Source organism: Ailuropoda melanoleuca, chromosome 3 (assembly GCF_002007445.2).
Source record: "Ailuropoda melanoleuca isolate Jingjing chromosome 3, ASM200744v2, whole genome shotgun sequence".
In the NCBI taxonomy this organism is placed as follows: Eukaryota; Metazoa; Chordata; class Mammalia; order Carnivora; family Ursidae; genus Ailuropoda; species Ailuropoda melanoleuca.
Genome location: NC_048220.1, coordinates 36592665 through 36617660, shown reverse-complemented (window position 1 = coordinate 36617660; position 24996 = coordinate 36592665). Strand labels below are relative to the sequence as shown.

At 40.2% G+C, this 24996-nt stretch overlaps 1 protein-coding gene across 1 annotated transcript in view; it reads left to right on the top strand.

The window, feature by feature from the left end:
- Positions 1-24996, top strand: part of ANKRD55 (ankyrin repeat domain 55) — a 697933-nt gene that overhangs the window by 316612 nt on the left and 356325 nt on the right. The window contains exons 4-5 of the mRNA XM_034656252.1: positions 1116-1229; positions 20922-21179. The gene's annotated coding sequence lies outside the window, so the exon portion shown is untranslated. The remainder of the gene's footprint in view (positions 1-1115; positions 1230-20921; positions 21180-24996) is intronic.

The window sequence follows — 24996 nt, the reverse complement described above, 5'->3', positions numbered from 1 at the left end:
ATGATCTTCTTTGCTGCTGAACGGAGTCAATGGGAAGTTCAGAATTTAGTTGCCTTTTTGGAATTTCAGCAACTTTGTTCTTATACAAGGAGCTACTTGGGTTTTAACCTCAATTTAGTCATGAGAGACAGTGGATAACCATTTGTTGGGCTGTGATTGCTGTCTTCTTCTGAGTTAAGATTGTCCACAATGCAGGGCAGCTACTTTATTTAACATCTCATTCTATGGAAATACATATTCTTTAGTCAGGGATTATCAATCAATGGGTAAATTGTGGAGCTGTTTCAATAGCAGAACGGGTTAGCAAGCATTTCTTCTATAAATGATACGGAAAGACCTCTTCTGGCAAGATCAAAGGTGGTGTATGGTTTTCCAGTTGAAGCACTTGCCTTTATGGACTGAAAGCGTTGGAAAGCACACAAGTCTTTGGTCTGAACACATGGTTTCCCATATGGCCAGTTTTGCCGGGCTTTCTCCCTTTTTCCGCTCCCCTCCTTCATCTCCTTTCCCCTTCCTTATTTACCCACTCATGTGTTTGTTCAGTGCACATCTACTGAGAATCCACTAAGTGCCAGGCATCCTGATTGTTGCAGGAGAAAAGAGATGGGTAACATGCCTTCTCTGTTCCTGAAGAATGAGGCAGAGAAGTAAAAAATGACATAATCTGTGAGTCCAGTCTTGCAGGTATTGGGTCTGTTGATGTTATCCACATCAGTGGCCTAACGTTCAACAATCCTAAACCTCTATTTGTTCCTCAGAGTAGGAATTCCAGCTTTCCCCAGTTTTCCTCCCCCACAGATGCCCAAGAATCTCCAAGGTATTTATTGTATCAAAAGGGTTAGATAGTACTAGATACTCTCAAGTCTTTCTAATAAATCTGGAACTTAGTTTCCCTACACACAAAAAATAATCTGTGTATGTTGGATTGGAAGCTACATACCCAAGAAACAGGCCACTTTCTGTGCTTTATTGCTGCTGTCGGGGGCGAAAAAAGCTGGGACAGATAACCATCCAATTCTGCTTTCTCCGTTTTCCTCATTGACAGAGGAGCAGCCCTCCTCACAGTCCTCACCTCAGGGAGCAGTAACTTTGTTCTTTTCATCAATTCACTCCAGGAGGACAGAACTGACACACAAACCCAGAAGCACATTGGGCCACTTCCCAGCCTAACTCCAGTGGCCAGGGTCAGCTCAGCCCCATCTAGTGGAAAAAGTTCAGAGCTTTCACGGGTGAGTGTCTAACCCAATTTCCTCAGTCCCTAAGAAATCTTTCCCCCTCTGGTTTGCCTCTTCCTATCCCAGAAGTGACCCCTTCTCTGATGAAGGACACTAGCAGCACATCTTCCCTTAGAGTGGTCTCCCTCTTCTACACCAGGGGTGTGGTACCTCCTCCAACGCAACAAGCTGGAACAGCATCTTTTGAAATTGGTACCTTTCCTCCCAAGTCTGGATAATTTATTCTTATCTGTGGCCATCTGTCTATACTCCAATACAGTGTGATTTATATTAAAAGAAACACTGTGTCCTTCACAGAAGAGATACTATTTAAGCTGACTCTTAAAGGATGCGTGGGCGTTTCCTCAGGCATACAAGGCAGAGAATGTCACTGTGGCCGAATAATGGGCACATTCCAGGCATAGAGGCATAACACAGTCAAGGAGGATGCATAATTCACTGTGACAGGAAATTTGGGTTAATGTGGGAATAGCAGGCAATGGAAGTGGGAAGGTGGGCACAACGTATGTGCATGCCAGGGAGGAACCTGTGGCTAGTCAGGGTACAGATATGATGGACCCAGAATTTCTCCAGGTCCCAAGAATAGCAACTGGGCCATTTTAAAGAGAAGGGCAGAGGGCAGGAAATTGTATTGAAAAATCCTCATGGTCTTGCTGTCACGTCTGAGCTTTGATCCATTGGAACGGCTGTAGCATTATGTCTTTTTCTTTTCCTCGTGGGCTGTGTATTCTCCAGCTAGAACTTTGGCTGTCAGTCTTACTGTGGGGCCACTGTGATGGAATGGGGCTACTGAGAGTCACAAAGTTTAGCAATAAAGATCATATCCTAGCCATGATCAAATGACTTCCCTTTCCCTTAGAATGAAATGCAAAATCCTTACCTGAGTCTTATGTGATTAGGTACTTGCCTTCCTCTCTCATGCTGATACCATCTTCTGTTATACCCCTTGCTTCTTGTATTCTAGCCATACTTGTCTCCTTGCTGTTCCTTCTGCATGCCAGGCCTGGTTGCACCTTCTATCCTTTGTACTTTCTATTCCTACTGCCGTGCTATTCCTGGATCATGTTTCTCCTAGGTGTCTACATGGCTTGTTTACATCATTAGGTTTATGTTGAAATTCCATCTCCTTAGAGGTACTTTCTCTAACCACCCTATCTGTAATAACTCTGTGTCTCTTTAGCTTACTTTCTTTATTCTGCATGCTGCTTATCACTGCCTAATATTAAGTGATGCATTTACTTACTTGTCTTTCATCTTTTCCCTCATTAGAATATAATCCCCATGAAGGGAGCAACTTTGTCTGTCTTGGGTGTACTGTATCTTCATCCCCTAGAAAAGTACCTAACATAAGCAGGTGCTCAATAAATATTTGAGGAGCGAATTAATAAATAGAAGAGTCTGGCCCCATCCCCTTGAAGAAAAGAGCAGGGTGCATTGTAAAGAGATTTTGGCCATAGGAAGAGAAAACGAAGAGGACACTCCTTTAGAGCACCATCTCTCAGACAAAAAGGCAGAAATTACCATTTGCAGGCTCTGGGAATTTCCCAGCCAGTATTGCATAGGCTCCAGGGAGCAGGTCATTGCACAGACCTTTACAAAGTAGCCTTGGGTTTGCTCCACATAGTCTAAAGATGAAGCATTAGTTTTTGCTCTCTGGTTTGTCAAGGCACAAGACCCAAGTGGGAAGATTGCCAGGTCCCATTGTATTCAAGCTGAGATCAATGCAAGGAGAGATTATGAGCTGTGGATTTAGATGTCCTAACTTTTTTTGGAAGTGTGTCTTTTCTCTTGCTCAGACTTTTCTTCGAGGTAGAACTTTCTGAGCCATGCAGAATTCCTTGCTTAATCCTGGCTGCTCGTCCTTGGCACCGCAAAGCTCCTGGGAGTTTGCCTCTTGCTCATTTACAGGAAAGAACCTGGGTCCCTCTTTCAGTTCACTGCACACTAGCTGCCCTCTCTGGACTCGGGTTTCCCTGCAAGCCCTCTGCACAGCCCCAATCAGCTTTACGTGGTGGGACGTCCTGTTTACTGCTTACTCCCATTCATTGTTTAAAATAAATAGACTGGGGCCCTCAGGGCCAGTCATGCTCCATTAGTTATGTGGATTTGACGCAAGGATGGGTAACATTGATTGGATAGCATGGAGTTGGGTAACAGGAGATAACGCACCCCTTCTCCTCCCCCGAGATGCAATTTCAGTTGTTCCCACAGTATGTTTTCATTGTACAGTAGATGCAAGAGCTCCAGCTAGTGTGAGAACTTAGCTTGGATAAGAAAAACACAGTGATGGCACAGTTCCTGCAGGGCTCCCATGCTATTTTCTCAGCATTAAGAAAACCCAACAGTGTCTAAACAGCTTGAACTTGTGGTGTGTTGGTAGGTTTGCACAATTCCCCAGAGTCATATTAGCATATGCATTTCAAGGGGGAGATCAGATTGACTTTGGAAAAAGCAAGACGGGTGCATTTAAGAGTTGACTTCCATGTACATTTTCCCTGAGCCAGAGGGGAACAGTGGCTGAAGTATCCCCAGGCATACTTACACATGCCTAGGTCACAGCTCAACTCTCAGTAACACATGGAAGCTTTTATTCCCCCCTTACTGTCACTGGTCCCTTTGCTTGTGGATATCCTAGAATATGTTTGTTGGAAGTACCCCTTTTCACTGTCTTGCATCAGCCCCTTTCTCGCTCTGGAAAATATTAGAGTTGCCCAGTTGCTTGTCATTGTAGAGCAATCATTCTTCATCAGCTGGGATGGAATTCCCATGTGGCCTTTTTTTTCTGTCCACACAATATTCCCACATTTCCCATCTCATGTTGTAATCTCTCTGGTTACATTAAGCCTGCAGACTTTTCTCAAGTTTTTGCTTATAAAGACAGTATTTAGAAATTGTTTAAAGAGTTATTTTTAGTGTGAAGCCATGCAACGAGTTCCAGTTGTCACCTTTCCAAAATTCCAGGAGGCTCGAAGGGCATTCTGCTTAAATTCTAGGGACCAAAGCCAGGGAAACTCCTCTCTGAGGTGCTGGCACCACCACTGGCATTACCACTGAGCCTGTCAGCTACCACCAAGGCCACTGCGTAAGCCCCTCCACTATAAATCGACCTTTGGTTGATGAGCTGGGCCAAGGACTAAATACTGTATGAGGCAGGAACCCTGCCTTTTTTGATCAGTGTTGAATACCAGTGCTCACTAGCACAGCGCTTGCTGTAGAGTAGGTGCTCAAAAAATACATATTGAGGGAATGTGTAGCTTTCCTATCTGTGGATTGTCCATTTTACTGTAGATGGATTTGAGATCACCAAATAGCTATGGCTCTTGTTATAAATGTGTGTTTGTTTTTTCTCTTGGTTACAAAGATGTGATTTTCTAGTACTGTCTTCAGGGATAAACAATAAGTGGTTAAAGTATATGTTCTACCAAACTAGAGTGTTAGAAATCAGCATAGTTGAGGTGGGGTGAGCAGTGACTGAATGGGACTGTGATGCTGGAAAAGTTCTGGAAATGATCTGGGTATGTTCACTTTGTGAAAATTTATCAAGTGTACTTTTGATTTGAGCACTGTTCTGTATGTGTATTATTATTCATTAAGAAGTTTGTTTTCATTTTTACAAGGGCAGTTAATTGTCTAGAGTTAATTGTCTGGGCTCATATCTTGGTGCACCCTTTCATTTCTAGTTGGATAGCCTGGGGCAAGTTACTTAACATTTCTTTGCCTTACTTTCTTCATCTGTAAGTCAATAATAGTAATAATATATCTGTATAACAGGTTTATTGTGAATTAAATGAGTTACACTATAATAAATACTCAATAAATGTCAATTAATATTGACTTTTTTTTCATAAAGTGAGACTTTCAAGTCAGGTGTAGTCAAGGACTTGGAAAATATCATGGGGAGGGGGAGTCATTAGAGTACTCCACTCTCTCCAGGCAGAAGTGCTCTTAACTTCTCAAGACCTATGTTCTTAAACGTCCTTTTTTATATATTTTCTTTTAACCACCTTCCAAAGTATACAGACCCTAGACACTGAGTAAGTTTTAAGATCCACTGTCATAATACTTGTTTTCCACATTCTTTACCTAGAGAAGTTCTATGACTCACAGAATGCTAGAACCAGAAAAGATCTTTAAAAATACCTTGTCTGTGCTATCTAATATGGTAGCCGCTATCCATCTGTGGCTGTGTAAAACTAAATGTAAATTAATTATAAATAATTAAAATGAAAATTAAAGATGCATTTCCTCAATTGCATTCACTATACTTTAAGTGCTCAGTAGCCACATGTAGCTAGTGGCTTCCATACCTGACGGTGCAGATACAGAACATTTTCATCATAGCAGAAAGTTCTGCTGGATAGTACTGCTAGATCAAACTTCCCGTTATATACATGAAAACATTGAAATCCAGAGAGATAACATGATTATATCATAGTTACACAGATAGTTAAGGACAGAACTATACTACAGTGTGAATTTCTTCAAATTTGCATGCCAGTGTATTTTCCATTTGGTCACCAGGACCTGCAGATCCACAGGACATCCCTTCTGGTGGTTAGTTTACAGGAGGCATAAAATATCAATCAGTTATTTCTGAGGACACAACTTTTTTTTTTTAAAGATTTCATTTATTTATTATTTGACAGAGACAGTGAGAGAGGGAACACAAGCAAGGGGAATGTGAGAGGGAGAAGCAGGCTTCCTGCCCAGCAGGGAGCCCCATAGGGCTCCATCCTAGGACTCTGGGATCATGACCTGAGCCAAGGCTGACACTTAATGGCTGAGCCACCCAGGCGCCCTGAGGACACAACTTTGATGGCTCCAGATTATCCATGTTCTGATACCATGTCCTTGAGTTTGAAGAAAGACTATTTCTCTATTATTAATAGAAAACTGCATTTCCATTCTAGAGTCTTTTATCTAGGAAGCAGTCAGTGGGTCACTTGCACACAAAGGTTAATAAGTTGTAGTTAGTTAAAGATAATTGCCAGTATTTATTGAGCATTTACTACCACCAGTCATTTCCTTTAAGTGCTTTACATTTAATTAAGGAATGTAAGACACAGAAAGGTTATGTGGTGTGCCCAGGGTCACAACTGGCAAGTGTTAGGCTTGGGATTTGAATCCCAGGCAATCTGGCTTGCTTTTACCCACCACACTATACTGCACTTACCGAGCAGCTGCCTGTGTAGAGTATATCAATAAAGTCTCAGTGAAAACTGAGCATGATGGCAAAGAATGAGAAGGCAATGTCCTAGTTCTCAAGAAATCAATAATCTTGTTATGGGCTGGCGATAGAGGAAGAAACATATCTATGTACTTGATTTATGTATACATTGTAGTATTTATAATCATGCAAATACTGTGGATTTGGCTTTATGCATCTCTAAATCCACTCCCTTTCTTCTCTTTCTTTTTATGAACAAACAAAACCCCCAAAGCAAACATCTTTAATGGTAAATGCCTTTAAAACAGTTGGTAACTGTTTCCCAGGCAGTCCACCTTTACTTAGACCTCCTCTCAGTGTCTCAGGTTCATCTGAATGTGCTCCTGAGAATCCGTCTTGTTGACTTGCCATGGCTGTAGGTGAATGAAGGAAGGGGAGTGGAGAGACTGCTTACTGCTTTTAGTTCTAAGCTCCCCACCATGAGATTTCTCTGTAAGGTCCTTGAGTTAAGTATGTTTGTGACAAGAATGATTTTTACACGGAATCACTAAATATGAATAGAGATGTTTTTTGTTTGTTTTAGGAGTTCATAGATTTAGCAGTTGATTTCATGGTTTGGCAGAAATTATTTTCAGTTTCTAAAAAATATCCTTGCCCATACTTGCTAGTGAAACCACACTGGCACCCAGCTAGCAATAGCAGTGTTTAAACATGCTGTGGCTGGCACCATTGAAACAACAGAAAGGGCTCCAGCCTCTCAAAGCCTCCTAACTGTGCTGTACAGTCTCTTCCAAAATTTCAAATAGATGAACGAATAACGTACCAAACTGCAATTACTGCTGTGAATTGGTCCAATCACATGATGCTCTTATAGAGTTACTAGTGAAACATGATTTTTATTATTCGTATTCCATCTGCTTTGAGATTCGAATGTGAATTGTTTGTGCTTAATGTCTTCTGCATTTGACAGAAATTCTCAGTCAAGGTTACTGATAATTTTTAGAAGGTGTTCTGAATCGCAGGTGAGTGGAACAGAGCTTCTGAAGAAGCCACTTCCCTGGACCTGCAGCTCTAGGGAATGTCATAATAAGATTAAATTGATCAACATAAATTGTGCTTTCTCTTTTCTTTTCTTTTCTTTTCTTTTCTTTTCTTTTCTTTTCTTTTCTTTCTTTCTTTCTTTCTTTCTTTCTTTCTTTCTTTCTTTTCTTTCTTTCTTTCTTTCTTTCTTTTTCTTCCTTCCTTCCTTCCTTCCTTTCTTTCTTTTTTTCTTTCTTTCTTTCTTTCTTTCTTTCTTTCTTTCTTTCTTTCTTTATCTTTCTTTCTTTCTCTTTCTTTCTTTCTTTCTTTCTTTCTTTCTTTCTTTCTTTCTTTCTTTCGGTTAGGAGGTAAATTTTGGTGAGTGTTATAAAAAAATTGAGGATTAGAGTGGAGGCTTTATCAACTGACCTCCACTTAACCTGGTCACTAGCTTACCTGGCACTCATCATGCCCTGTGTACAGGATACTCTTACCTTCTAGCAGCCAAAATCTCAGTACTTCTGCTCCCTCTGAGTTTTAATTGACTGGCCAGTTACCTAATCCTGATTATGCTAAACAAGAGAGCCCCAACCGTTCCTTTACAACTTGATAATCCTTTAATTTTCTCACTCTATTACATTTGCTGTATCAGGGAGAAAATATGTTGTACCTAGAAAGTGGCTCTGAGTGACCTAGGAAGGTACCAAGCTGCCAGGAAAAGCAAGACAGGCATTACCTAAGCAGTGTGGATGAGGAAGAACCAGCCCAATTATTGGGGTGAGCCAGTGTTATATTCAGGAAGATAGTGGTGTGCATCAGTTCTAACGGATAGACAGAGGATACAAATAAGAGCGTGCATAAAAAGGCATGGCAGTTGCAAGAATCCAGAGACAATGGAATGGAGTACTAAAACTGGGTCAAGGCAAGTGATTTGGAACTAAGCTTATAACTGAAATGTCTAAGTTGGAGTGCCCTTTGTGGGGGATGCTCCACATGGGAAAGGCTGAACATGTGAGCTAGTACATTGACCTCAAGGACCCATGTCAGGCTGTCATATAGGGTGTGCTAGTTGGAATGTCTCTGACAGGCTGATGGTTTGGGATTGTGTCTATTGTTTTTGGATTTAGGCCATAGAAAGTATGAGGTGGGGGCACACATAGTGTTCAGTCCTGTAGATGTTCAGAGGAGACGGAGTCTCAAGAACATGGAGTACAGGGGTCATTGTTTCCACGGAAGGAAATAGAGGACAGGAAAAATGATTATGTAGAGACAAAGGAACCAACCTTTGGTCCTTCACCTTTGATAAGGTTTGGATTTAATAATAAATCAGGAAGCCAATACATAATGGAGAAATTATTCCTGAAAGAAAATCTGCCCAAGGGTCTTGAAAAGGCTTGAGTTAAAATCCCATAGATAAGTCCGCAGAGAGATAAGAGAGCCAGCAGTGTCTTTGGAGAGAGCATCAATAGAGGCCAGAAGGAATTCAGCCCAAGGACATTCCCTTTTTCTTAGCCTCCCCAGGTGAGAAAGGAGAGGCACTAACATGTGTTCATATCTTCTGATCAAATTCTTCACTTTAGCCACTAGCAAACTGATAGATCATTCTCATTTGTATTTCCTTAGCTAATGTTAAGCGTTAGATAATCAAACTTTATAAAAATCATTAGTTTCTCAAGTAAATATAGTAGGGTGTAAATTTCTACCTACATTTGAATTTTACCTTTTAGCTTTTCCTTCTTTTAAAGATTTTATTTATTTATTTGAGAGAAATGCTGCACGTGCTTGCGCTCTGCTCAGGGCTCCGCATGGGGCTCAATGCCAGGACCCTGAGATCATGACCTGAGTTGAAACCAAGAGTCAGTTGCTCAACCAACTGAGCCATCCAGGTGCCCCTACCTTTTAGCTTTTAACACAGTTCTTTGAATATCAGAAGAGTTAGCTGAGATTTCACAGATGATAATTTCACACTGGAGACCCAGGCTTAAACAATGCTTTTTCTCTGCTGACTCCTGCAGAAAAGCATAATTTAAGTCAGTGATTAGCTTTTTCAATACAACTAGGAACAAAGTTGTTTATTATTTTATTAACTGTTCTTTGCCTTGGTTGTTAATGAGTTCTAATGATTTTGCTGAGGACATAGAAAATCTGAAAAATTCACTTTAGGACTTATCCTTTAAAAACAAAATTAAAAATTAGGGGCACCTGGGTGGCTCTGTCTGTTAAGTGTCCAGCTCTTGATTTTGGCTCAGGTGGTGATCTCGGGGTCATGAGACCAAGCCCGTGTCGGGCTCCATGCTGGGCATGGAGCCTGCTTAAGATTCTCTCTTACCCTCTCCCTCTGCCCCTATGCCCTGCACTCTCTCTCTCTTTAAAAACAACAAATTATATATATATATTTTATTATATATATATGTAATTTATATATACCTATGTATATAAATTAAAAATTTGAAGACCCATCTCTATAGATAATTTGGGCCGTCTGCTATTTGTCTCCTAGCAGCCACATTGTTTAGCAAACTGTATGCTTCCACTTGCTTATAACCTTATTTCATATATTACCAAAGGGTAACCTGTAGGTACTGTTAAAAATTCATATTTTACCTTCCAGTCTTTGATTGGGAGAATGGAATTCTTCTAGAGGAGAGAGCCACAAGGAAAGCACCTATCTTTCTTAAGAGAATGGAAAACAAGCCTTCAGGCTTGCAAGGGTGAGTCATTACAGAGAAGAGCAGTCTTAATTAGAGCAAGAATGGAAGAAACTGGAGGGGAAAGATCAGATAGGGCTGGAAGAGAATGGGCATGTTTTCCTTGCCCAGATGGAGGGTATGATGAGAGGAAAAGCAGCAGAGATGTAGGTGAAGAAAGAAGGCTCTGGATGGGTTCCTGGGCTGGAAATGAAGCCCAGAAGTAAAGCAGTTGCAGAAGCTGATGCTGATGCTGGAGCTTTGGCAGGATATGAAAATCCTTGTCCCTGTCTGATTTGGAGTGTTACTCAAGGGTGACTTTTCTGTAGGCACAGTATAGGCTTGATGCTTATTCACTGGGTTTTCTGTTCATTTAACCTCTTTCCGCAATACTGTGTTAGTTCCTAGGCTGACCAGGTAGAAGTGCTTTGGTGAATGAAAGTCCACCCATGGTTTTAAGGGAGGAGGGAGTGGTTTCAGCTCCTTTCATTTGATGGCTTTCTGAGAACTGGGGCTTCATCAAATACTCCACTAATCTCTTCTGAGTCTTTCACATGACCTTTCCAAGGGCATGATTTTAACTAAACATGAGACTAAAGCTAATTGGACTGCTTTAAAATAATTACTCTGCAGTATCACTAAGGTTCATCTGGCCATTATGTCATTGATACAGTATGGCTGGTAAGCAACTGCTCAGAGCCCTGAGAAAAGGAAGAGGGACTGTGTCTTCATTGAAGCTACTTTATGAACTCAGACCACCCAGACAGTCAAGCACAGAGAGAATTAAAATATTTAGGGCAGATTTTGACATAGTGAACCATGTTTAAGCATCACAGTCTTACTTGTGTTTATACTGACCACAGACCTCCTTTTTACTCCATTTTCCCCTTATTTTCTAAAATGCATCATTAAAATGACAGAACTTGGCTTAGCTTGAAGCCGAGTCTAGACCTCCAGAATCTTTGATTTTGAATCAAAGTTGAATAAAGCATTTTTAACTTCCACTTAATATAAACATGATGTTTTGCCTCTGCTCAAACTTAGATCTTTCCTCCTTTTAAAAAGCCATTATGGACTCTCATTAGCCTTATCCTTAAATAGTTAAAATGTTGGTGTCTCAGAAGGCTGTGTGTTATTGTACTTGTGGATACAGGTTTATGAGGAGTCATTGCACAGACTGAGATTTGTCTTATTAGAATGTCACTCCCTAAGGAACTGGAGTCCTTCCTTTTTGTGTGTGTCTACACCAAAAGTTATCCTTTTTTTTTTTTTTTCCTTTTTAAGAGAGGGAAGGGTGAGAGAGGCAGAGGGAGAGGGAGAGAGATAATCTTTTTTTTTTATTTTTAAAATTTATTCATTTGAGAGAGCAAGTGAGAGCACCAGCAGGGGTGAGGGTCAGAGGGAGAGGGAGAAGCAGACTCCCAACTGAGTAGGGTGACTGACATGGGGCTCAATCCCAGGACCCTGGGATCATGACCTGAGCCGAAGGCAGACGCTTAACCACTGAACCACACAGCACTCTGAGAGTGACAATCTTAAGCAGGCTTCATGCCCAGCATGGAGCCCAACATGGGGCTTGATCTCTTGACCATGAGATCATGACCTGAGCAGAAATCAAGAGTTGGATGACACTTAACCGACTGAGCCACCCAGGCGCCCCTACACCAAAAGTTATCTTAATGAGGAAGGAGGGGAAAGTGGGAAAAGAAGAAGGCAGTTAAGTATGATGTTTCAGGTTTTTGATAGCTTTTATTGCTGTTCTCCCTAGACAGATAAAGATCAACTTTCCCATGATCCTTCTACTTCCATGATTTCCAAGGTTAGAGGCGGTCAGGAAACAGAGGGAATTAGAGCTTCAAGACTGGGGTATAGATTGGTTAGAATTGTCTGGTTCCTCCCCAACTGACCCCAACTCTGGCTTTATTACTATTTTTTATTTTTTAAAGATTTTATTTATTTATTTGACAGAGAGCAAGAAAAAGCACAAGCTGGGGGAGGGGCAGAAGGAGAGGGAGAAACAGGCTCCCCGCTGAGCAGGGAGCCCCACTACACAGGGCTCCATTCCAAGACCCTGAGATCATGAGCCGAAGGCAGAAGCTTACCTGACTGAGCCACCCAGTTGCCACGGATTGAGTGTTTGTACCATAATTTACTGGCATTTCCCTGTTTTTTTTTACATTGAGATTGTCTTTAATCTTTCACTAATATAAATAATGCTATTTTGAAAAACTTTGGGCTTAAAACTTTATTTTTTGGTTAATTTCCTAAGGATGGTTTTTCAGAAGTAGAATTGCTGAATCAGGTTACATGAATATTTTTAGGACTCTTGACATGTGCTTCCAAAATGCTTTTCAAAATATTTGTGCCCATTTATGTTGCTGCTAACCAGACCGTATTTTAAAACTACCATAATACTTAGAAGTTTTAAAAAATCACACTGGACTTTCATTATGCAATTAGAGAGTGTAGTTTCGTATGCAGGAACTCTGTCCTGAATCCTTCAAATAAGAGTCTTGTCCTGGAACCTATTAGTTAGCTATTTAGTAAATAATTTAGTAAATTTATTTAGTAAGTATTTAGTAAATAAATCCATCTACTTTTTTTCATCCATTGTATCAAATTTAAAAGGGAGGAATTTCCTGTATTGTTTAAAGGTTTATCAGATACTTGAGGTTTATAAGAAAAAGTACTCTTTTAGTGAAGCTGTTTAGTACACTGTACAGTGCTAGACACATTGCAGGCATATTTGTTTCTTCCCCTCTAATCATTACAGAGATGCTATTAGCCCCCAAATTAAAAGGCTAGAAAAAATATTCTCCCCTAATAACAGTCTGCTTTGAGATCCTTGGAAGAACAATCCATTCCTACAAATAATGGTTTTTATTTATTCTTGTTATCATCAGGTGAAGTATTGAATCTTTCCCTCAGGGCATGAAAAAAGGCCTAGAATTTTTTTTCATCTCCACATTTTTTGCCAAGGTAGATAAGTCCATCAAAGATGAATAGCCAATTCCAAGCATTGTCACTGGAGATTTTATTCAAGTCCCTTTCAGGAAGACTTCAGTGTCATCAACTCTAAGATGAAGTATTTAGGTTTATGATGAATATTTAGGTTCCTCCCAACTTAATAGTATTCTTGTTCTTTGATCCCTTTTCTGAAGGAGATGTTTCTGGAGGTTTCAGATTTGAGATTTAGACATATGACATCTGAGAGAGGACATTACAGTTCAAATCTGAAAAACACTTGGTTTAATTAGCATCTTGACCATCAAGAACAGTAGAATCGGGCTCTGAGGTAGGGACCAAGTATTCAAAGAGGTAGAAGAACTGGACTATCTTCTCTAAAGTTGGGAAGATTGATTTATCTTCCCAATCTGGTTGGAGATGCAGAACATCCATGCAAAGGATAAATGACAATACAAGACATCATGTGGTCAGTGTTGTTTTGAATAGGACTGCAAAATCTACAACTCTTATTTCTATGCACAGTGAAGAGGCAGATGAGGGCACACATAGAAAAGCTCAGTGTCAATGGAATGGCATCATCAGGACTGTTAAATAAAAATAAGCCTTTGATACTTGAAATGTCAGAGAGAAGAGCATACTCTGGGATATGTGGTGAAAGAATAGTCTCTATCATCTGACAGTTTAGAATAGTGTGTACACAGACAACTTCATCAAAATATTCTCTTGAAGCTTGAAAGAGAATAAACTCTGGACAATTAAAGAAAATGCTGTTTCATACATGAATCCCCCAGTTGTTAAGGTGTGACAGGGCAAAATTACTGGATTCAAAATAGGACAATAAAAACATAGAGTACTCTAAAGGGAAATGAAGAAACTGTGAGTTTCCAGTTCTTTCTCTGAGAATAGTATCTCTAAAGTCATCCCTGCACATCCTTTCTCTCAGACCCACTCTTTTCTATCCACACTCTTTGTCTCTTTGGTGGTACTGTTAGAGGCAGAGCATTTTCTTAGAAAGACCAAGAGTCTGATCCCAAAGATGAACATTTTTTTAATATTTAATTTACTTATTTAAGAGAGAGCAAGTGCACATGAGTGGGGTGGGAAGGGCAGAGGGGGAGAGAGAGGCAGATTCCCAGCTGAGCAGGAAGCCTGATGTGGGGCTTGATCCCAGGACCCAGAGATCATGACGATTGAGTCACCCAGGCACCCCTAGATGTTTATTTTTAAACCTCTAAGCAAAAGGCCTCACACATAATAAGTGTCTAATATTGGTGTAATCTGGAGAAGGAAAATACAAGGAGGATCATTTATCATGGCTTAAGCTCAAAACACAACAAAACTGCCTATCAAAAATGAATATAAGTAAAAGTATCTATAAGAACTTAAAGTCTGGTATTTAAAGAGTTTGTTCTCCAATCCAAAACGATTTGCCTTCTCTTGAGTTTATAAAAATTCCATCAGCTTCCTGATGTGGCACTTCCTTATTTCCCAGAGAACACCTCTGTAAACATGATTTGAGAGAAAATCCCCACCTTCCCAAAATGGTTTGAGTGGGCTAGGAGCAGGGCCAATTTTGTGTCTTTGTGACCCACTGTGCAAGCTGACTTTTCACTAGATGACTCGGAACAGACCCCAAAAGGGTTTGTTTCAAGTGAGTGTGCTGTACCTGGAGGCAAGGCATAAAATTTACATATGGTGACTTGGTTTGGGGGTCAGTGCCAACTTCACCGGGATTGTGGATCTTGTAACAGGAATGGATTTATGCTACAGAGTTTGACACCTGTGGTGCCAGAAGATAAAACTACAAGATCATTTATGAAAGTTGGTCTTGCAGGAAAAACAGGAGAACATGTGGCTGGCCAAGATATTTCAAGATCAGGCAGGTAATGACAATGTCTTCATCTTGGATGTTCATGCCCCTCCAAAATAGCAGCAGTCAGGTGCAATCACAGCAGCAGATTGGGCCAGCCAACTCTGGCTGTGTGCTTGGTTTTCCAGAACCCTTCAGACCTAGCTCATCAGAAGGCTGATGGCTCATCAGGAAGGCACAACATCCATGAGAAACATGCCAGTGAGGAGAGTGAGACCTACTCTCAGTGTATTCTTTGATAGAGGGAAGTGTTGGCAGTGAACTAGAGTGAGAAATATATTTGCTAGTAGGAGGGAATTTGTAACATGCATTCAAGGTTGACACAGGTTACCAAGAAAGGTTGTTCTGGGACAACTGGAAGAAAGGTTTAAATTGGACAGAATTTCATAAAAGATTTAAGTATTTGAGGCTTAAGGAAAGAAAGCTTTCTTTTCTTCTGGATAATCTGTGCAGCTATTGCTTTTTCAGATTTATAGATTTATGAAGCTACTAATTTTACATTTACACATGAGTAATTTGGTCTTCTTTTCTCTTTTGTTGCTATCAGGCAGTAAAGAAGACTAATTATATGTGTGTGTTGGCATCATAAATGTCTTTCCTGATTAGTTTGAGAAGTCCAGAATTTGAAAATCATTTTTTTCTCTCTAGATTTGATTATATGGAAATAGGAGGGCTCCAATTTCTGAAAACTTGGATTCTTGGGTTTTCTTGACTGTAGTTGATCAACTTACTTCATCCATGTAATAGCTAATGAAGCCAAGTTCACATGGTCAGAACCACCTCTTTGTGAAATCTCAGTGACCACTTGAATGGACCTTGACCTAACGTTGTATATGCAGGGGAAATCATGCTCCCAGAAGAGCCAGACTGGACTGTTTTGTGGAGCATCTTAGGCAAACCTACATTTGGCTTCCTTGTCCACACTGCTCTTGTCACCCGGCCCCTGGGCAGCCTCCTGTTTATACCCAGCCAGTCTGTAGGTTCTTTTCTTACTGACTTTGTAAAGAGGTAGCTTTGGGGAGTCAAAAGAGCAGAGGAGCCAGGAGCCAGGGCTCAAGTTCCAGCCCTGGTACTAGTTTGATTATATGACCATGAGCATATCAGTTCTTGACTTGGAGTCTCAGTTCACTTGTCTGTGAAACCAGGAGGCCTGACTACTTACTAAGGAGCTTCAAGTGCAAAATACTCTGATTTAATGCTTCCAGATTTGTCTTTGTTCATGGACTATTCGTGCTGCTTCTTCTTCATACCCCTCTCCCTATTGTAGAACTAACTTAACTTTAAAAATGGGGTTTTGGAGGCAGCAAAAGAAAAAGTGGGCAGCCAGTGAGGTGTGCTAGAGATGACTAGACATTCAGAGGTGATACTGATTAAAATTTCCACCATTGCTCAGCTCAGAGGCTGGCAGGGCTACTGTGCCCTTTCACATCCATGCCTTGTGCTACCATTTGTAACTTCTCCCCTTCTAGGCTGTTCTTAATGCTCATTCTAATTTGATTCCACATGGGTAAAAAATGTTGAGAAAAGGCCAAGTTCACAGCAGGATTTTAGCCAGCCCTTGAACCCTTTTCAAAAATGACACATATTTCTGCTTAGGCTTGTGGATTAATGCAAACCATATTATGCATAATTCTGTCTTCAGGAGTGTGCAGTCAAGTTGGGGAGATAAGGCAGATACACATGTCTTAGTTTTACCTTCATTTTTCAAATGAAATTATGAATCACTAAGTCTAGTTTTTTCAGATTGATTAAAAAAATCCGTAGCAACCTTGCTGCTCCCTAGGTGGATTTATTCCTTACCATGCTTCAGAAGAAATCAGTAAGGGCTGGTGGGGATTATAAGGGTGATATGGATGCTGACTTCCAGCTCTTCTGCTTTGCTTCTGGAGGAAACAAATTCTGTCAGTCGTCAAACATTAGGGTGTACTATATGTCCAGCACTTTTTAAGGCTGAGATAGAAAATCTTTAGAGCCAGACACAGACTCAGATCCAAAGTGGGCTGTTCTCAAGATTTATGTGAACGTGGACAAGTTACTCACCTTCTTAAGCCTTAGGTTTCACCTCTTCACAGTGGGGGGCAGCAGTGCCTCCCTTAGATGTTGTGAATATTAAATGCAATAAATTAGATATACATGTATATATATATATATGCCTGCTACTTGGAAGGCTTTCAGTAAGGGGCTATTGTTTATATATATATATATATATATATATATATATATATAAAATCCCTGGTTCCCAGGGATCCTAAGTATAATGGTGGAAATAGATACACAACATTAAATCTCGTGGAATTTGTGGCCTGTTGTCAATGGCACCTCACTGGTCATGCTTGGTGCCAGGTGAACATTGGTCCTTCTTGCTTTTCTGTATCTTCCATGTCAGGGGTCACCTCGATGGTTGTTTACTGCCTGTAGACATTTGTGACAGGCTGGCTGAGGTCCATAGCAGGGTGTGGTAGCCCTTTCATCATCTTGTATGACTGCCAGTAGGGAGAAGAGAAGGAGAAGAATTTTTTTGCCTCAATGTGTAATTCTTTCTAATGTATCCATTTAAAGTGGCTATTTCAGGATACTTGCTTTCTTCCAGGAATTCACAAACTCAGTTGATGGGCAAGATAAGAGAAAGTGCCACTTTCTCTTACCAATGAACTTCCCCAGCACTCTGCTGCCTACTGGTTCTTTCTGCCAGTGCAAACCTCACTCTGCAGAGGAATGCAGTGACAATCCCATATAGGGAGGATGGACCTGATGTGACCTATCGAGTTTAGGCTAAGTTCTTTACATGTATCATTTACTCTGTTATACTATTGTAATCCCTGCTTTACAGAAAAGGAGACTGAGGCCCAGAGAGGGAATAACGTGTCCATGGTCACACAATTTAAATTCGGGAATTCAGGGTTTAACTCTTGGCCTACTTCAGTGAATTCTCACCCCTGACTTAGTTAGAAAAGCTCAGGAAACTCATATACACATGCATAAATACCTATAAACTTTCATATGCTTAATCCCAGTCCTAGAAATTCTGATTTGTTAGCTTGTATAGGGTCCTGGTGTCAACATTTTAGGCAAAATTTCTTGTATGATCAGCTGGGGTAGGAACCTTTGGCTTAACTCCAAAGTCACATTACACCACATTTCTACCCAAACAGTAGATTTACTTGCATTGAAGTATCAGGAAGTGCTTCCCAACCCACATTCTAAAACCAGAAAGTTTTTGGACAGTTTTGAACTTTTGGGAAATTTTTAATCACTGCCCATACTCCCTTCAGTGGACAAGCATTTTTATGCTTCTGTGGTCTATCAAGCTTAGAGGGAATATTTGTCATTACAAATTCTAAGGGAAGAGAGATCAGAAAAGATCTTCTTGGACCCTTACTTTTCTGGATCTCAGTCAGTCAGAAATTCTCTCTCACTGCCCGTCATTTTTGGAGGAAATTTTGGCTAATGGTCAGCCTCTTCTCACCCATCCTGCTTGGTGATTTCTTCTTGAGTCTTCTGAACCTTGGTTCAATTTCTGTGCCCCACTTGTTTACAACAGGGAATAGTGCATGGCCCTTAGAGGATAAGAGCTACAACCTGTGTTCCGATGATTATTTGACTTAGTGTGAGATTCCTTCGGAAACAGATCCAGACATTGCTATCAGTCATTCAGCTGAGTCCCATATAGTAACTGCCATTCTGCTTCCACAGACACTGTAAAACTCAGTTCTAACAAAAATCCTGGCTCTTAGCATCTGGCTCTTAAGGTGCATAAGGGCAGGCTATGCTGGTTATTTATGTCCTTTGACATGTCTAAGTATATTTTTTTCTTCTGCATTTAAAAGGAGAATTTTTAAAAACCAAATGTTTTTAGCTATAAGGCAATATTTACACATCTTTGGAAGATTATTAAGTGAAGCACAGTCTTTGGGATTAGAGGTAATTTTCATCTGAGTTGGCAAATTACTATGGGCATCAGTTTATATGTATTAAGAAATCTCTTAGAATTGAAAAAATGTATAGTATTTTATTTTTGTTTTTTAAAAATTGATGTAAAGATACACAAATTATTAACAAGTTTTTGTCACTAGAGAAAAGGATGAGGAAATGTGGGAGACATTTATTTTCACTTTATATTGTCTCAATAAAAATGATAACTGCAAAAACATTGAAAGTAGTATTTATTACTTTCTTGGAGCTTGATTGTATATACTATTTCTCTTACTGTATTTATGATTTATTATCCATAGTAACCATGTATGATAAGTACTACTGTGCCATTGGGATGCATTCAACTGTAAGTGACATAAGACTGCCTTAAACAACAAAGAAATGTATTACTTTGCATTGCAAGAAATTCCATGGTAGAGTAGCTGCAGGGGTGATAAATTCAGAGATACCAGGATCTGATGTTTCTGTCTTTTTGTTCTGCCATTCTTAACATGGCAGGTGGTCCTCAGGCAAGCTCCCCTCATGGTCCTGAGATGGCTACTGTATCACATCCACGTGTGGCAACAACCAGTTTTTCCGCAGTGGGTCTCTTGTTATAAACCTTTCCCAGAAGCCCCCACTTCCCAAGATAGTGCACATAATTGCTTTACATGTTCATGCCTAAACCAACCATCTATTGCAAGAAGAAAGGGACCACCATGGTTGGCTTCCAGGCCAATCAGGCTTCATTTCTCCCCTGAAACATGGAGAAAGAAGGTAGAAAACTGGAAAAAAAAAATCACTTAGTGTTAAGAGAGCAGTTTTGAGCCAGAGGAAAAACACTTTCAAACCCATACCCAGACAGGGCTATTGACTGAGAGTATTTATAAGTAATTTGCATTGGTACATATCGAAATTGCCCCAGGCCTGTTTAAGGACCATAGTTTGGGAATTGTCCCCTTACTTTCATCACCAGGATCGGAGTTCTGTTACAAATAAGGAAGGGATGGGTTAGATTACTAATTGTCTGCTATACTGTTATTATGCACATGTTTACAGGTGAGGAAACAGAATAAAAGAGATCTGGTAAATTCCTCCAAGGACAGAGCTGAGCCTTAAAATCAGGTCTGCTTGCTGCAAAGTCTATCTGTGCTTTAACCACTGTTAAAAAACAAAATTCATCTGAGTAAATTGTAAGGATATTGGCTTTATCCATTGATTCATGAATTGCGCAGTATCCACTCTAGCAGATGGAAAGGGGCTCTGAGAAGCTACACAAAATGGAAGACTTTCACTGGTAGAAGGGAATAGGAACAACGAAGTTATGTTAGGCACAAAATGTGTTGGTTCTTTGAAAAGTTACTTTCATTTAGAGGATGGTAGGGGTCTGTCAGTCAGATTACCTCACTAATGCCGATCAGGAGATTCCTGATTGTCTGGTTTAAGATTCCATATCTGGGAGGGTGGAAATGATAAGTCTCAGTGTGGTGCTTAGCATAAACATAAGTGATTTAGTATAAGTGACTCCATTTTGGGCCTGTTGTCTTGTTTTTAACACTGCTATGATATTCTGCCTTTTTCTGTGTTATTGTTTATTAGCTCTTTTTCAACATGTATTGCTTTATTAATAATTAAAATAATTATTTTGAAAGATTGTGCTTGTAATTTGTAGTTAGTTATAACTACAGCTCCTCTAGTCTGGGAACTTGGGAAGACCATTTAAGCTTTTTGGACTAAGTTTCCCTTGTTGTTAAAATGAGAGTGCCCAGCTGGATGAGAGCTAACATTTTTTCTAGCTCTAAATTCTGTAAGTATATGGTTCTCATATGAAAGTCATTCAGAATAGAGATTAAAAATGAAAACACTTCACTTGTACAAATAATGTTGTCTATGAAAAAAAACAGTAGAATTTTTAGAAACAAATATTAGTCTTTCTGTAAAATGCTTATTAGCCACCAGTGCAGATGGTGGTATGTAACCCTTTAGCACTAGGGATTTGGCCCTGATAACCTAGGGTGGCTTTTCTTTTCTCTGCTCTTTATCATGGTTCTGTCTCTTCCAAGGATTCAGCTCTTGAGGCGTGAATATGCCTGGAAGCCCGTCTGCTGGTGGCTGTGAGCTGACAGCTGCTCCACAATACTCCACCAGAAATCTCGATTTCCGCACTGTGTAAGGAAGGACAGCCCAAGTGAGCAGATAAAGATACGTGTGTCTAGGAAGTCTGCCCTCTCAGGCGAATGTATACTGCTTGCCCTCCCTGTGACTTCCAGCTGAGATCAACCTTCCCAAACTTCCTTCCAGGGACTTGGAGTAAGATGCAGGTAAAGACAACTTGCCCACCCAGCATTAAAGGGTAAAGTAATGGGCATAGGCAGTAGGAGAGGAAAGGAAGAGGGTTGAGTTATGTGCATGTGTGTGTTTATTTTTTTTTCTCATTTCTAGAAAACAAAGAGGAATATTTATGTAAGAGGAGAGAAAGTTTGCGCAGTTTTGTTCAGACCAGCATGAGGATTTTAAATTGAAATTCTGGGCATTAGCAAGGCAATATTTGCATTTGTGGAGGAACTTTTGGTGTTGAAATGTCTACAGCCTTTACCATTAGAGAAATACAATATTGTTCAGCCTCTCACCTCAAAATGTGGAAAATCTGAAGCATGTTAATTGGTAGTAGAGATGTTTTCAGAATTGCCATTAATTGCAGAGCACATTGCCTCTATGCCAAAAGTAATCATAAAGTTAATAGCAGATAACAAGCAAGACTTAGTGTAAACTTTACTGAATTTGTTTGCCTCCCTCCTGATAGAACCAATAGGAGTCAGGGACATATTTCAGAATTAAAGAAGAAAATCTTCCATGTTCATTCATTATGCCAGCTATTATGGAGGAAGAAACCCTGTGTATGAAGAGAAAGATTTTAAAAACATATAAATGGTAGCAGCCAACAGTCAAATCAATATTGAAAATGCAATTTAAGGAGATGGTTCTCTCACTGTCACTAACAAAGAAGGGGTTTTGGGATCCTTTGCTCTGGGCAACTGGGAAGATTCTGTTTACTTTGGATGTGAGTTGCAGGTAGGCTTCCAAACTGGTGCCCTGAACCAGGCACAGCTCCCATGGCATTCATTTCACAGCAGCTGAATTGATTCTTGAATAGTCATTCTAAAAGACTAAAGCAAGCATGTGCTTTTGGATTAAGTTATCCAGGTAGTGCTTTGATTTCCATTTTTCTTCCCCCTAAAATTAAAGACAGAATTCTGTAGGCGATGGGGGAAATAAGGTATGCACCACATTGTTACCAAATTCTGTCCAAGATTTGTCCACATTGGCATAGACTTATCAAGACTTTGGATTCTCCCTCTTTGAAACTCATGCCCTATGACACATGCGAAGTCTTCCTTCAGTCAAACCAGGGTGGTCCTTTAAAGACTCTGAGAAGACAGCTGCTACCCAGAAGGCCCTTTTGAATTGCAGAATTCCAGGCCCTCACACCTCCTAATACAGCACCAAAGACAGCTTGGCTGCCTCACAGCCTCCAATGTGCTGGTACAGCTGTGAAGGAGCTAACTTTGGCAGCCATAGATCATGGACACTTTGTCTTAGTTTCTCTCAGAATAACTTTTCATCAAGAGACTGTTAACATCTCTCAAAACAAATGCAGGAAGAAAGGAAATGAACATAAATAGGTACTTTAAGGAAAGATATTATTTTGAATCTTAGGGTTTTGATATATAGCTACAGTGTATGGAATCCATCATTTCTGGTTTGTGAACAGTTCAATATGGTAGAAAGAGCAGTAGATCTGGAGTCAGAGCAATTTGAATTCTAGGTCTGGCCTTGTCTATAGCCTTTCTACACTTAGTTTAGCTTCTTTGACCTTGGTTTCCTCATCTGTAAAATGAGAGCATTTGGTCAGATGATCTTTGACCTAATGATTCTATGAAAAGTGAATGTTGGAAGCACATGTTCACCTTCTCCAGTTACCAGCTGTGAGTGTGTGACTGGACCAAATGGCACTAACTGTCGAAACCTTTTAGGCTGAAGGGAAAGCATTCTGAAATGGGACAAGGGCACCTCGTGTTGAAACCTGGAGCTGGTTAACTCTCCAAGGCCTGGGCCAACCTTTGCTTCTGCCTCTCACCCCTATTACTTTAACTGAACCAGGACGCACTCGTCGAAGAAAAAAAATATCTGAATCAATACCTTTCGATAGGTAGCTTTATTAACAGTTATAAATCAGATGCCTGCCAAAAAATTTTAACTTTATTTCCTATAACTGATATAAAATTGCTATCTAGCTTACAGTCTCACAGATAACCCAGTCTCATCCAGTTTACATCTGTCTGCTTTGGGTAAATATTGGGTTGTGTCAGAGTTGAAACTCCCTATTAGGACCATATCTCTCTTCTCAAGGAAACTCCTTATAGCTCTCCTTCCTCCACATGGCTTCTGGTAGAAGGAATCTTATTCTTCTTGAATATGGCCATTGGGAGATGGGTCTTTGGTTTAAGCTGTCCTCTAGGTCCTTTGTGACCTCTACTGAGATATGCCTTGTCCTTCTTGGTCCCCTGGCAACCTTCATTGGTTTCTAACAGACGTGGTTTATTCCACTGGACTTTTGAGACCTCATATTAACATCTGACACTTTGCCATTAATTCTGGATCTGAGGTATCAGAAATTTGTGAATTTATTTCTTTGAACTCCAGGCCTTGTTTGGTCCACCAGTTTTTCAGTACATGTCCCTGCTTTGGGCAATAGGAAATTCTGCATCTCCTACATACCACTAAGACCTGGGGAATCAGTGACATTTTATCAGGTTCCTGCCTTCTGCCAAATTCTTCCATGTTATAATTTCTAATCTACTTTAGCCTCCCTCACCTAATCTCACATTAGTACAGGGCATCTGGTGGAACTTTCTGCTCCCAGACTTCTAAATAGGAAGACTAACCCAAGACTCCTGCTGCTCTTGCTCACTGTGAGAGTGCAGTGATTGATCAGTGGTGACTGGCACAGGTGGGGAAGGTAGAAATTGCTCCCTTGTGCTCCATATTTGCTGTAACTTCTGCATTTATAGCACTGTAGCTCTTATATTTGAATTGACATATTTCCCAAGTGGGGCTGGTAAGTATATATAGGACATGAACTTGGGCAGTGGTTCTCAAACATTAACACGTAAACAGTACCTGGAAAGCTTGTTAAAACACATTGTAAGAATAAAGATTAAAAAATTAATGGATAAGCCATCGATTTATATTATTACATTAATTATTTTCCAGTGATTTCTGTCTTTTTCCTTGATGCATTCCAGATTACTACCCTGAAGTGAAGATAGTTATAGCCAAGGTATGGTTTGGGGTCATTAAAAGGACTTTCTTTAGCTTTTTGTCTAAAGTACCTAGGTTACCTTTGAGCTCAGGTCCAAGCCCCTCCACACTTGCTGCAAGAGAGAACAAGGAGCATCCTATCTGTGGCACAGGCCTAAAATACTAATTTTTTCTTGTATTGCATTCTGTCTGTTATATTCAATGCTTCAAACACAAACATCCCTATAAAACATTTTTAAATTAATAGCTTTATTAATATACCATAAAATTTACCTATTTTAAGACACAATTCAATTACTTTCGGTATATTTACAAAGTTGTACAATTGTGACCACTATCTGATTTTGGAACATTTTTATTAGCTCCTAAAAAACCTCAGGCCATGTACAGTCATTTCTCTTTCACTCTTTGTCCTAGGCAACTACTAATCTACTCTCTGTCTCCATATATTTGCTTTTACTGGGCATTTCATGTAAGTGGAATCATATAATATGTATTCTTCTGTGTCTGGCTTCTTTCTGAACACAATGTTTTGGAAGTTCATCCGTGTTGTAGCAAGTATTGGTACTTCATCAAATGCTAACTTCTATCAAACCTTCTTTTGCTGTGTACACCTCTTTCTTTCCATTTCTGCTGTGACTCTTCAAGTCTAGGTCTTGGTTACTCAAAGTGTGGTCCCTGGCCAGTTGCATGAACATCACCTGGGAGATACTCCATGCAGACATTCAATCAGGATCTTCATTTTCATAAGATTCCCAGGGGCTTTTAGTGCATATGGCAGTTTGAGAAGCTCTGCCCTAGAAAAGGTCTTCATCC